This window comes from Saccopteryx bilineata, chromosome 4 (assembly GCF_036850765.1).
Source record: "Saccopteryx bilineata isolate mSacBil1 chromosome 4, mSacBil1_pri_phased_curated, whole genome shotgun sequence".
NCBI lineage: Eukaryota > Metazoa > Chordata > Mammalia > Chiroptera > Emballonuridae > Saccopteryx > Saccopteryx bilineata.
Window position 1 is genome coordinate 56,384,143 of NC_089493.1, and position 13,290 is coordinate 56,397,432.

The 13,290-nt window shown below is 41.6% G+C and overlaps 1 pseudogene; it reads left to right on the top strand.

The window, feature by feature from the left end:
- The first annotated feature begins 11,073 nt into the window (after window positions 1-11,073).
- On the top strand, window positions 11,074-11,707 carry LOC136335349 (glutathione S-transferase P pseudogene; annotated as a pseudogene).
- Window positions 11,708-13,290: the final 1,583 nt, after the last annotated feature.

Consider the following 13,290-nt stretch of genomic DNA (forward strand, 5'->3'; position numbering starts at 1 on the left):
GCCTTTTTTCTTGTTTCCAGACTTATTTTATTCTATGCTCTTTGATTTGCTGGGGTCATCAGTCATTTTCTCCTTAAGAAAATCACACGCTCCCTTTAATCAGTGACTTTTCCTGATACTTAAGTATATATATAAATCATTTCTAGGATATGTTTTCTTTAACTGAATATAGTCTCATATATCGAGGATAAGGTTTTTTAATCTTTAATATAAACATTTTAAAGGAAAAGTACTTGCTTAGATCTTTTTTTTTTTTTTTTTTTTTTCATTTTTCTGAAGCTGGAAACAGGGAGAGACAGTCAGACAGACTCCCGCATGCGCCCGACCGGGATCCACCCGGCACGCCCACCAGGGGCGACGCTCTGCCCACCAGGGGGCGATGCTCTGCCCATCCTGGGCGTCGCCATGTTGCGACCAGAGCCACTCTAGCGCCTGAGGCAGAGGCCACAGAGCCATCCCCAGCGCCCGGGCCATCTTTGCTCCAATGGAGCCTTGGCTGCGGGAGGGGAAGAGAGAGACAGAGAGGAAAGCGCGGCGGAGGGGTGGAGAAGCAAATGGGCGCTTCTCCTGTGTGCCCTGGCCGGGAATCGAACCCGGGTCCTCCGCACGCTAGGCCGACGCTCTACCACTGAGCCAACCGGCCAGGGCCTACTTGCTTAGATCTTAAAGGCAATTGCTTTCTTTGGATGTCCCCCATATGCGGTGCACATTAGAAATAGGCTTTTAAGGGGATAAACAGTAGACAGTCTAGGAATTTGCAATAGCAATATTAGGCAAATAAAACACGCATACATCAAAAACATGCATACATACTGCCTCTCCAAGTACCTAATCAGTGTGTGAAAAGTATTCATCTGAAAGCATTTTTACTATGAAATATGTCTGGCTACACAGAGGATAGAAAATAAATATCAGCTGCACATGACCACCTAGCTAAAGAAAGAATATTGTAAATGCAATAAAAGCCCCTCTCCAACCATGTTTTCCTCCCTCCCTCCCTTCCCAGAGGAAATCACAGTCCCTAATTAGTGTTTATTGTTCCCATGAATGTCCACATTTAACATATAGCTTTGCAGCATTACAATTTTCTGTAAAGTGAACCATCTGTATGCACCCACAATTTGCTTTCTCTGCTCAATGTCAGGTTTTTGAGGTTTATCCATGTTGATGCAGGTGGTAAAACACTGGACTCTATCTTGGAAAAATGAGATACTCACTCTATGAGAGTCGAGTACAGGAATTGGGGCCACTCAAAGGGACAAGGGAATCATTATGTCCCGTTTCACACTCAGAACACACAGAAAATCACCTGCTCTATTTACCTCTTTTTCTCCCCTCCCTCCTTCCGGTGCAATTATGTTACATGTGTGTACACAAGTTGATCCCACTGTAATATGATGCCTTAGGTTGCAAAGCAGATATACATTATGTATCTCGGCATTACCCAATACAAATGTAATGTGAGTCGCATATGTTACATGAAATGTTCTAGCAGCCATATGTTAAAAAGTAAAAAGAAACAGGTAATTTTAATAACATAGTTTAACCTAATATATTTAAAATATTATCATTTCAATATATAATCAGTCTAAAATTATTACTGAAACAGTTCACATTTTTTTCATACCAACTATTCAAAATCTGATGTATATCTTATAGTTACAGGATGTGTTAATTTGCACTGGCCACATTTCAAAAGCTCAGTAGCCACATGTGGTAGTAGCTACTGTACTAAACAGCACAGATGTACCTATAAAATCTGACCTGAAAACGCACATTGAGCAATCCGTGGTGTGTCAGTAATTATATTAACGAATGAACATTGTGAAAGTGTTTGTATCCTTTCCTAAGACTAGAGGAAGAGTCTTTGCACAGGGGTCTTTGGGTGCAGGGGAAGCAACGGGCTGGGGAGTTTGGCAGGAGGTTCCAGCACTATAATCCCCTTCCATAATCTTAGGAGGATCCCTTGACTTCCTAACCCTTTGGGGCCTCATTTTCCCTCTCTATAATATGCCAGGGTAAACTAGAATCATTTTAAGGGCCCTTGTAGCATTGATGATCCTGAGCTTTCTATCACTCATGGCTAGTCTTCCTTGGAGTAAGGACAGTGCCAGTCTCTGCCAAGGGGATTGGCTTTGTTTGTCTTCCCGACACAGAGCACCCGAGAGCCTTTCATTAGAAACAGTCTCCATGTTCCACGGTGCCTAAGCGTAAACCTTTGTTCTTTTAGGAGAACCATGATTCCACCCTAGGTTCATCTGGCACCACAAAAGTCCTCAGTTGGAAAGAACCACAAACCAACTCCCCTGGGTGGCATGGTCCAGGCGGCGCTTTATTTAGATGAGTGTACACAGAGATGCTACAGTTCTGTCTGGGCATATGATTATATGGTTTTATGCTGTGTGTTCTTACGGGAAATCGAGAGCACTGACTGCAAATCCCAGCTCACACCAAATTTACTGTGCCCTGCCTTGGTTTCCCTTTTTCTCGAATTGGCAGTATAGTTGTTACTTATGATAGTTCTAGTCCAGTCCCCAAACCCACTTTTAAAGGAACATGAACTTTTACTCTAAACACAACATAAATCCAAGTTTTGAAGTACCTTTGGGCTGACAGCCGCTCTGAAGGCAGGCGAGATCTCATGCTCCATCCTCTTTTCTTCTCCAAGACCTAGTGGTCCAAAGGAGGATGTGCAGCCATGGTCAGCCTGGGGCAGCTGAGGAAAAGGAAGAAAAGAGGTAATTTATTTTATCCACCAGGCTGTAATTGAAAGAGAGGTAGATGCGTGTACCCAGGAAGAAAGGATCATTCTCGGCTAACATTTTCCATCCCTTTTGAGGTGGGGACCAAAGGGACAGTCTCTTGGTCATTGTTCTTTAATCATGAGTGGGAAGGAAAAGGAGGCTCTTTCTAATGTAAACCACTGGCAACAGTCAGGAGGGGTCATCTGTCATGGCATGCTGCATCTCGGCAAATCGTCATTGGACGTAAATCTAAAGTTAATGCAATGCCGCCTCTGCCTGCATTGTCTCTTTTTTTTTTTTTTTTTTTTAATAAATTTTTATTAATGGTAATGGGATGACATTAATAAATCAGGGTACATATATTCAAAGAAAACATGTCTAGGTTATTTTGTCATCAAATTATGTTGCAAACCCCTCGCCCAAAGTCAGATTGTCCTCCGTCACCCTCTATCTAGTTCTCTGTGCCCCTTCCCCTCCCCCTAACTCTCTCCCTCCCTCCCTCCCATGTCCTCCCTCCCCCCCCCCACCCTTGGTAACCACCACACTCTTGTCCATGTCTCTTAGTCTCATTTTTATGTTCCACCAATGTATGGAATCATGTAGTTCTTGTTTTTTTCTGATTTACTTATTTCACTCCTTATAATGTTATCAAGATCCCACCATTTTGCTGTAAATGATCCGATGTCATCATTTCTTATGGCTGAGTAGTATTCCATAGTGTATATGTGCCACATCTTCTTTATCCAGTCTTCTATTGAAGGACTTTTTGGTTGTTTCCATGTCTTGGCCACTGTGAACAGTGCTGCAATGAACATGGGGCTACATGTGTCTTCATGTATCAATGTTTCTGAGGTTTTGGGGTATATACCCAGTAGAGGGATTGCTGGGTCATAAGGTAGTTCTATTTGCAGTTTTTTGAGGAACCACCATACTTTCTTCCATAATGGTTGTACTACTTTACAGTCCCACCAACAGTGAATGAGGGTTCCTTTTTCTCCACAGCCTCTCCAACATTTGCTATTACCCGTGTTGTTGATAATAGCTAATCTAACAGGAGTGAGGTGGTATCTCATTGTAGTTTTGATTTGCATTTCTCTAATAACTAATGAAGCTGAGCATCTTTTCATATATCTGTTGGCCATTTGTATCTCTTCCTGGGAGAAGTGTCTGTTCATGTCCTCTTCCCATTTTTTTATTGGATTGTTTGTTTGTTTGTTGTTGAGTTTTATGAGTTCTTTGTAAATTTTGGATATTAGGCCCTTATCTGAGCTGTCGTTTGAAAATATCAGTTCCCATATAGTTGGCTGTCTGTTTATTTTGATATCAGTTTCTCTTGCTGAGCAAAAACTTTTAATTCTGATGTAGTCCCATTCATTTATCTTTGCCTTCACTTCTCTTGCCATTGGAGTCAAGTTCATAAAATGTTCTTTAAAAACCCAGGTCCATGATTTTAGTACCTATGTCTTCTTCTATGTACTTTATTGTTTCAGGTCTTATATTTAGGTCTTTGATCCATTTTGAATTAATTTTAGTACACGGGGACAGGCTGTAGTCGAGTTTCATTCTTTTGCATGTGGCTTTCCAGTTTTCCCAACACCATTTGTTGAAGAGGCTTTCTTTTCTCCATTGTGTGTTGTTGGCCCCTTTATCAAAGATTATTTGACCATATATATGTGGTTTTATTTCTGGGCTTTCTATTCTGTTCCATTGGTCTGAGTGTCTATTTTTCTGCCAATACCATGCTGTTTTGATTATCGTGGCCCTATAATATAGTTTAAAGTCAGGTATTGTAATGCCCCCAGCTTCATTCTTTTTCCTTAGGATTGTTTTGGCTATTCGGGGTTTTTTTATAGTTCCATATAAATCTGATGATTTTTTGTTCCATTTCTTTAAAAAATCTCATAGGGATTTTGATGGAATTGCATTAAATTTGTATATTGCTTTGGGTAATATGGCCATTTTGATTATATTTATTCTTCCTATCCAAGAACAAGGAATATTTTTCATTCTCATTGTATCTTTTTCGATTTCCCTTAACAATGCTTTGTAATTTTCATTATATAGGTCCTTTACGTTCTTTGTTATGTTTATTCCTAGGTATTTTATTTTTTTTGTTGCAATCGTGAAGGGGATTATTTTTTTGAGTTCGTTTTCTAATATTTCATTGTTGGCATATAGAAAGGCTATGGACTTTTGTATGTTAATTTTGTATCCTGCGACCTTACTGTATTGGTTTATTGTTTCTAATAATCTTTTTGTGGAGTCCTTCGGGTTTTCGATGTATAGGATCATATCATCAGCAAAAAGTGATAGCTTTACTTCTTCTTTTCCGATATGGATGCCTTTTATTTCTTTGTCTTGTCTGATTGCTCTGGCCAGAACTTCTAGCACCACGTTGAATAAGAGTGGAGAGAGTGGACAACCCTGTCTTGTTCCTGATTTAAGGTAGAAAGTCCTCAGTTTTATGCCGTTTAATAGGATGTTGGCTGATGGTTTATCATATATGGCCTTTATCATGTTGAGATATTTTCCTTCTATACCCATTTTGTTGAGAGTCTTAAACATAAAATTGTGTTGTATTTTATCAAAAGCCTTTTCTGCATCTATTGATAAGATCATGTGGTTTTTGTTCTTTGTTTTGTTGATATGGTGTATTACGTTAACCGTTTTGCGTATGTTGAACCATCCTTGAGATTCTGGGATGAATCCCACTTGATCATGATGTATTATTTTTTTAATATGTTGTTGTATTCGGTTTGCCAGTATTTTGTTTAGTATTTTAGCATCTGTATTCATTAGAGATATTGGTCTGTAGTTTTCTTTCTTTGTGCCATCCTTGCCAGGTTTTGGTATGAGGGTTATGTTAGCCTCATAAAATGTGTTTGGAAGTATTGCTTCTTCTTCAATTTTTTGGAAGACTTTGAGTAGAATAGGAACCAAGTCTTCTTTGAATGTTTGATAGAATTCACTAGTATAACCGTCTGGGCCTGGACTTTTATTTTTGGGGAGATTTTTAATAGTTTTTTCTATTTCCTCCCTGCTGATTGGTCTGTTTAGGCTTTCTGCTTCTTCATGACTCAGTCTAGGAAGGTTGTATTGTTCTAGGAATTTATCCATTTCTTCTAGATTGTTGTATTTGGTGGCATATAATTTTTCATAGTATTCTACAATAATTCTTTTGTATATCTATGATGTCTGTGGTGATCTCTCCTCTTTCATTTTGGATTTTATTTATTTGAGTCCTGTGTCTTTTTTCCTTGGTGAGTCTTGCCAAGGGTTTGTCAATTTTGTTGATCTTTTCAAAGAACCAGCTCCTTGTTTTATTGATTTTTTCTATAGTTTTTCTGTTCTCTATTTCATTTATTTCTGCTCTGATTTTTATTATCTCCTTTCTTCGGCTGGTTTTGGGTTGTCTTTGTTCTTCTTTTTCTAGTTCCTTAAGGTGTGAAGTTAAGTGGTTTACTTCGGCTCTCTCTTGTTTGTTCATATAGGCCTGAAGTGATATGAACTTTCCTCTTATTACTGCTTTTGCTGCATCCCAGAGATTCTGATATGTCGTATTTTCATTTTCATTTGTCTGTATATATCTTTTGATCTCTGCGCTTATTTCTTCTTTGACCCATTCATTTTTTAGAAGTATGTTGTTTAGTTTCTCACATTTTTGTGGGTTTTTCCCCCTCTTTTTTGCAGTTGAATTCTAGTTTCAAGGCTTTATGATCAGAAAATATGCTTGGTACAATTTCAATTTTTCTAAATTTGCTGATATTGTCTTTGTGGCCCAACATATGGTCAATTCTTGAGAATGTTCCATGTACACTAGAGAAAAAATGTATACTCTGTCACTTTGGGATGAAGTGTCCTGTAGATGTCTATCATATCCAGGTGTTCTAGTATTTCATTTAAGGCCACTATATCTTTATTGATTCTCTGTTTGGATGACCGATCTAGAGCCGTCAGCGGTGTATTGAGGTCTCCAAGTATGATTGTATTTTTGTTAGTTTTTGTTTTAAGGTCAATAAGTAGCTGTCTTATATATTTTGGTGCTCCTTGGTTTGGTGCATATATATTAAGGATTGTTATGTCTTCTTGATTCAACTTCCCCTTAATCATTATGAAATGACCATTTTTGTCTCTGAGTACTTTTTCTGTCTTGTAGTCAGCATTATTAGATATGAGTATTGCTACACCTGCTTTTTTTTGGGTGTTGTTTGCTTGGAGTATTGTTTTCCAGCCTTTCACTTTGAATTTGTTTTTTATCCTTGTTGCTTAGATGTGTTTCTTGTAGGCAGCATATAGTTGGATTTTCTTTTTTAATCCATTCTGCTACTCTGTGTCTTTTTATTGGTAAGTTTAATCCATTTACATTTAGTGTAATTATTGACACTTGTGGGTTCCCTACTGCCATTTTATAAATTGCTTTCTGTTAGTTTTGTATCTAGTTTGATTCTTCTCTTTTGTTTTTCTATCATTTGTTTTTGTTTGTTTGTGTTCCATACTTCTTTCCTCTGTTGCTACCTTTTTTAAGTCAAGTGTTTTTGTGGTGGTTTTTTTAAGGGTGGTTACCATTAAGTAATGAAAAGGGTACCTACCATATTCATTGTAGTACCCTATCTTATAAGTATTTCTGCACTTCATCATCCTTTGCTACTGTTAATCTCCATCCTCTCCCCCCTTTTTTTCCTTTGTTGTCACAGTTTAAGTTTGGTTTTATTGTGTTCTTGGTGGAGCTGTTACTTGTGGTGTTGTTTTCTTTTGTTCTTTGAATCTGGTTGGAAAACCCCCCTTAGTATTTCCTGGAGTGGGGGCTTTCTGTTGATAAATTCTCTCATCTTTTCTGTATTTGTGAATGTTTTTATATCTCCTTCATACTTGAAGGATAGCTTTGATGGGTATAGTATTCTTGGCTGAAAGTTCCTCTCTTTCAGGGCTTTAAATATTGGGGTCCACTCTCTTCTAGCTTGTAGAGTTTCTGCTGAGAAATCTGATGATAATCTAATAGGCCTTCCTTTATATGTTGTACTCTTCTTTTCCCTGGCTGCCTTGAGAATTTTTTCTTTGTCATTGGTTTGTGTCATCTTTATTATGATGTGCCTTGGAGTGGGTTTGTTGGGGTTAAGAAAACTTGGTGTTCTGTTTGCTTCTTGAATTTGAGGCTTTAGTTCCTTCCACAGGCTTGGGAAGTTCTCGTCTATTATTTGTTTGAGTATATTCTCCATTCCATTTTCTTTCTCTTCTCCCTCTGATATACCTATTATTCTTATGTTATTCTTTCTGATGGAGTCAGACAATTCCTGTAGGGCTTTCTCATTTTTTATTATTTTTGAGTCTCTTTCTTCTTCTCTCTGTTGTGCCTCAAGTTGTTTGTCTTCTATTTCACTAATCCTATCTTCAATCTGGGCTGTTCTGTTAGCTAAGCTTGTTACCTCGTTTTTCAGCTCGTGAATTGAGTTTTTCATTTCTGTTAGATTTGTTTTTATAGTTTCAATTTCCTTGGTAATATATTCTTTGTGTTCATTGAGTTGTTTTCTGATCTCCCTATATTGCCTTTCTGTGTTTTCTTGTATATCTCTGAGTATTTTTAAGATTTCTATTTTAAATTCTCTGTCATTTAGCTCCAAGGCTTCCAATATGTTAAGTCTTTTCTCCATAGATTTTTCCACATCTATTTGTGTTACCTCTCTTTCTTTTGTATCCATAATATTCGATTTCCTCTTTCTTATTGGCATCTGAGGGTGGTCTTATTGATAGCACTAATTAGAATTAATAAAGAGTAAAAAGAAAAAAAAAAAAAAGGGTAAAACACCCCACAAAAAAAACAGTAATAATTTATTATTTCCCCCTTTTTTTCTCTCTTCTCTTTCCCTCCTCTCCCCTCCTCAGGGAAATATCGTGCCTATAATGGAGGGCCTGATTTGGGGTGAAGAGTTCAAGGGGCAAAAAAAGGGAGTAGGGACCTACTAAATGCAAAAAAAAAAAAAAGGAAGAAAATCTTAGACAAGCATAAGATGATTTGCTTGTAAGTGATGGTCAACTAAGAGATATAATGAGAGGGATAAGAGGGAATCAGAAAAAAGGACCAAAAAAGAATAATAAAGAAGAAAAAATAAAAATAATAAGTAAAAATCTGTTGTATTAAGAGGAGCGAAGACTAAATACAATGGAGACCTTGGGTTGGGAGGACCCAAAATGTCACAAAAATAAACAAACAAGAGAAAAAAAAAATAAAAACAAAAGCAAAAAAGAGAAATAAAGCCAAAAAAAAAGCCTTGAGTCCCAAATTAACTAATTTGTTCGTGATTGAGGATTATATGGGAGGAAAGTAAAATGAGAAAAGAAAAAACGAATAGTAAGGAAAAAATAAGAAAAAGAGAAAAACGAAGGAAGAAATAAAATAGGAGGAGAAAAAAACAAAATAAAGCAAGACAAAAAAAAACAAAAAAAAAACAAAAGAGGAGAGAGTGAGAGTTAAGTGTTTTGGAGTATAACCTTAAAGGAGGGTGAGGATGAAGAAGAAAAATAAAATGCAACACTCATGGGTAGTGTAGTTCAAGAAAGGGGAAGCATAAGATGGGCAGAGAATAGAAGGACCGAGGTGGAGGAAATAAAGGCAAAAAGATAGAAGAAACAAACAACAACAACAACAAAAAAAAAATTAGTGGATCAAGTTGTAAAGTCTGTGGGTTTTTCTTGATTTTGAGAGGTTAACTTCTTCCTTTTTCTTTTCTCTCCCTCTTCCTAGTCGGTGACTCTGTACCCCAGGCTCTGCCCCTGTGTCACTCTTAGGTAGGGATTTGCAGTTGATGGGATTCTATGGCAATGTCATATAATTGGCTTTAGTCTTGCTGGAAGTAAAGGCTTGTTGGCGTTTGCAGAGTCCAACGATGAGAGAGTTTGCTTTCCTGGATTCTCTCTCCTAGTCCCTCCTTTCTGAATTAGCAGCCTGGTGATCCAGCTATAAGGCTGCAACTGCTTCTGCCTGGGGAGTAAGAGGCTCAAAGAGCTGGGAAATCCCCACTCTATCCCCACTCAGTGCAAGGCTTTGGGAAAGGCTCTGACAGTCAGGGCCTCCAGTGTAATCAGGCGGGGGTGGGAGTCAATTGTTGTCAAGGTGACTGTTCAGCGCCTATCATTTAGTTGGACCTCTCAACCCAGGCTTTCCACACTTTGTAGCCTGTTTTTGCAGGGAAGAAGAGGCACTAGTCTCTGCTTACGACTAGTGTAGTATAGACCTTATTATCTGCCAAGTCCTTCTTGTTAGCGTTTATCCCTGAATATGGAGGCTCTATCAATCAGAAGTTGCCCCCGCCCCTTTAGCGAGAGGCACTAAAAAATATCACGCCTCTTGTCTTGGATCGCTGAACTGAGAGAGATCTTATCAATTAGAACCGAGGGTGCGCAGATTTTATGGGTTAAGCTAATTTCAGTGATTGGGTCGCAGCTGTGCTTCCGATGGTATTTTAGGCTGCCTGCGCGCGCCCCTCCCCCAACGCTTGATTGTTAGCTTGAATGGCTGGGTGAGGTGCCCCGCCCACAGAGAGAATCTCCCAAGCCTCTCCCGCTCGCCCCGCCGCTGGCGGCTGGACAGCACCAGGCGCAGGATAATGGAGCCCCCTGGGTGTGCGGGCCAGCAGGGAGCCCTGGGCGCGTGGAATGCCCAAGGCACGCGCGCGAATGGGGCGCTCCGGGCACTGGTGGCCGGCGACCCCCACTCACAGTGTGCGGGCCGCTGGGAACGTCAGCGGTGCTCAACCGGACCGGGCGCGCGCGTGGCGGCTCGTGGCGGCCGCTCGCGGTGGCGGTTCGCGGCGGCCGCTCGCGGGGGCTCGCTGCGGCTCGCGGTGGCGGCTCGCGTCGGCCGCTCGCGGCGGCTCGCGGTTCCCAAGTATATGGGCTGACTCACCGCAGGCGCACTCCCTCGCGGCTTGAATGAGCGTCGCTGCTGCGGTAGCTTCCTCCACACCCTCGTCTCTCAGATTCAAGTGATAACAATCCTTTTGCTTTCAGTTCGTGTGGAACTCCGGAATGCTCCGAGGATAAATTTTTCTGTTTCTAGTTGATAAATTTGTTGTGATTTAGGGGAGAGCTGTCGGACGAGCTTCTCACGGCGCCATTTCCGTGACGTCACCTGCATTGTCTCTTTAAAGAGACACATCATCACCCAAATCTTGCAGGCTCATTCAGAAATTACCTTCTCTCAAGAGCTCATTTTCCTGGACTGTCATTGGTTCCATCCTCTCGTAGCTGTGACATTTATTTTAATTTCAAAAGCAATTTAGAATTCAGGCTTGAGCTCTGCCACCGTCACCACTGCTTTGTCTGCACCACAACCATGCTGCCCTACACCACTGCCCACCTCCCTGTCTGAGGGTGCAGCAAGGCCACGCGTGTGCTGCCGGCTGGTCAGGGCTGGAGGTGGAAAGAGGAGGTAGTGACCAAGGAGACCTGGTAACGGAGGCCTCCTGTCTGTAGGGCAGCTCCCCAAGTTCCCAGGTGGAGGCCTCACTCTGTACCAGTCCCATGCCAGTCCGCGACACCTGGCCCCACCCTCCGCCTGTATGGGAAGGACCAGCGGGAGGCAGCCCCGGTGCACGTGGGGAATGACAGCATGGAGGAGTCCTGCTCCAAATACATCACCCTCATTTACACCAACTACAAGGCGGGCAAGGAAGACCATGTGAAAGAACTATGGGAGCCCCTGAGGCCTTCTGAGACCCTGCTGTCCCAGAGTCAGGGAGCCAGGCCTTCCTGTGGGCACCCAGATTTCCTTCGTGGACTACCGTGGACTTCGATTTCAACCCGTGGACTTGCTGCTGAATCACCAGGTCCTGGCCCTGGCTGCCTGGGCTCCACCACTCTGCTCTCCGCCCATGGCCCACGTGGCTTGCCCCAGTGCCTGGCCCAAGCTCAAGGCCTTCCTGGCCTCAGTAGGGCACATGAACCTCCCCATCACTGGGAAACAGTGAGGGCTGTGGCACCCTCAGCAGGAGACAGGGGCTGCCTTCCTCTCTTTCCCTAGGACCGATAAAATTTCCAAGGGAAAAAAAAAAAGGTAATTTATAATTCAATTTGTTTGAGATTTTATTTATTCATGTTAGAGAGGAGGAAAGGGGGAAGCAGGAAGCATCAACTCCCATATGTGCCTTGACCAGGCAAACCCAGGGTTTCGAACCGGTGACCTCAGCGTTCCAGGTTGATGCTTTATTCACTGCACCACCACAGGTCAGGCTATAAATTCAATTTAATTTAAAAAGTTATATACACACACTAACGTGGTAAAAAATTAACACTATAAAAGTGTATTCATCAAAAAGTAACTATCCATTCCATCTGAGCCAAACACCAACCTGTAACCAGTTTCTTGTGTGTTATTTCAAAGCCATTCTATACATAAAAATATGTTTTCAGGCACTAATAAAAAGATATACTGTTTAATTTTAAAGCTATTTTTAACTCGAGACAAGGTAGAAAGGTAGAAACCTGTGGGTTAAAAAAAAGCAAAAAAAAAAAAAAATATATATATATATAGAAAAAGGCCTGGGGTATAATTTTTTTAAATGATGTGTTGAGTTTAAAAATATTTTGATGTGCTTCAAATCATGGAAAACAAGATGCCGTGAATCATGCACTGTCCCAAATAAACTGTCTAGCACGATCATATATTTTTGTGTTCACTTGGCAAGGTCATTTTAATGAGTTTACATAATAACCTACAGAAAACAGAAGCCACCAAATAAACTGGAGTAAGCAGGGAGGGGAGGGGAGGGAAGGGGCAGAACGCAGACTGTCTCAAGAACTAGCACTTAGAGAAGAGGTGCTGAGAAGGAAAAGAGGAAGGACTGGGGAGGTAGGTGAACCAAGCTCTAAGCCACTGCTTTCCTGTAGGCTTTCCTGCAGTGCTGGAAGCGGCCACGCTCTGTGCTGTCCAATACAGTAGCCACTGGTGCTATTGAGCACTAGAAGGGTGACTAGTGTGACTGAGGGATTGGTTTTGTTTAGTCCATTTAGTTTCAATTCGTTTGAATTTAAATAGCCACCTGGAGGCCCTGGCCGGTTGGCTCAGCGGTAGAGCGTCGGCCTAGCGTGCGGAGGACCCGGGTTCAATTTCCGGCCAGGGCACACAGGAGAAGCGCCCATTTGCTTCTCCACCCCTCCGCCGCGCTTTCCTCTCTGTCTCTCTCTTCCCCTCCCGCAGCCAAGGCTCCATTGGAGCAAAGATGGCCCGGGCGCTGGGGATGGCTCTGTGGCCTCTGCCTCAGGCGCTAGAGTGGCTCTGGTCGCAATATGGTGACGCCCAGGATGGGCAGAGCATCGCCCCCTGGTGGGCAGAGCGTAGCCCCTGGTGGGCGTGCCGGGTGGATCCCGGTCGGGCGCATGCGGGAGTCTGTCTGACTGTCTCTCCCTGTTTCCAGCTTCAAAAAAATGAAAAAAATAAAATAAATAAATAAATAAATAAATAGCCACCTGGATTAGTGGTTTTCACACTAGACAGTGCAGATCTGAGATGTGCAAGGTCTTTGGGAGCAGCCATGAGCACAGAGAAGAATAA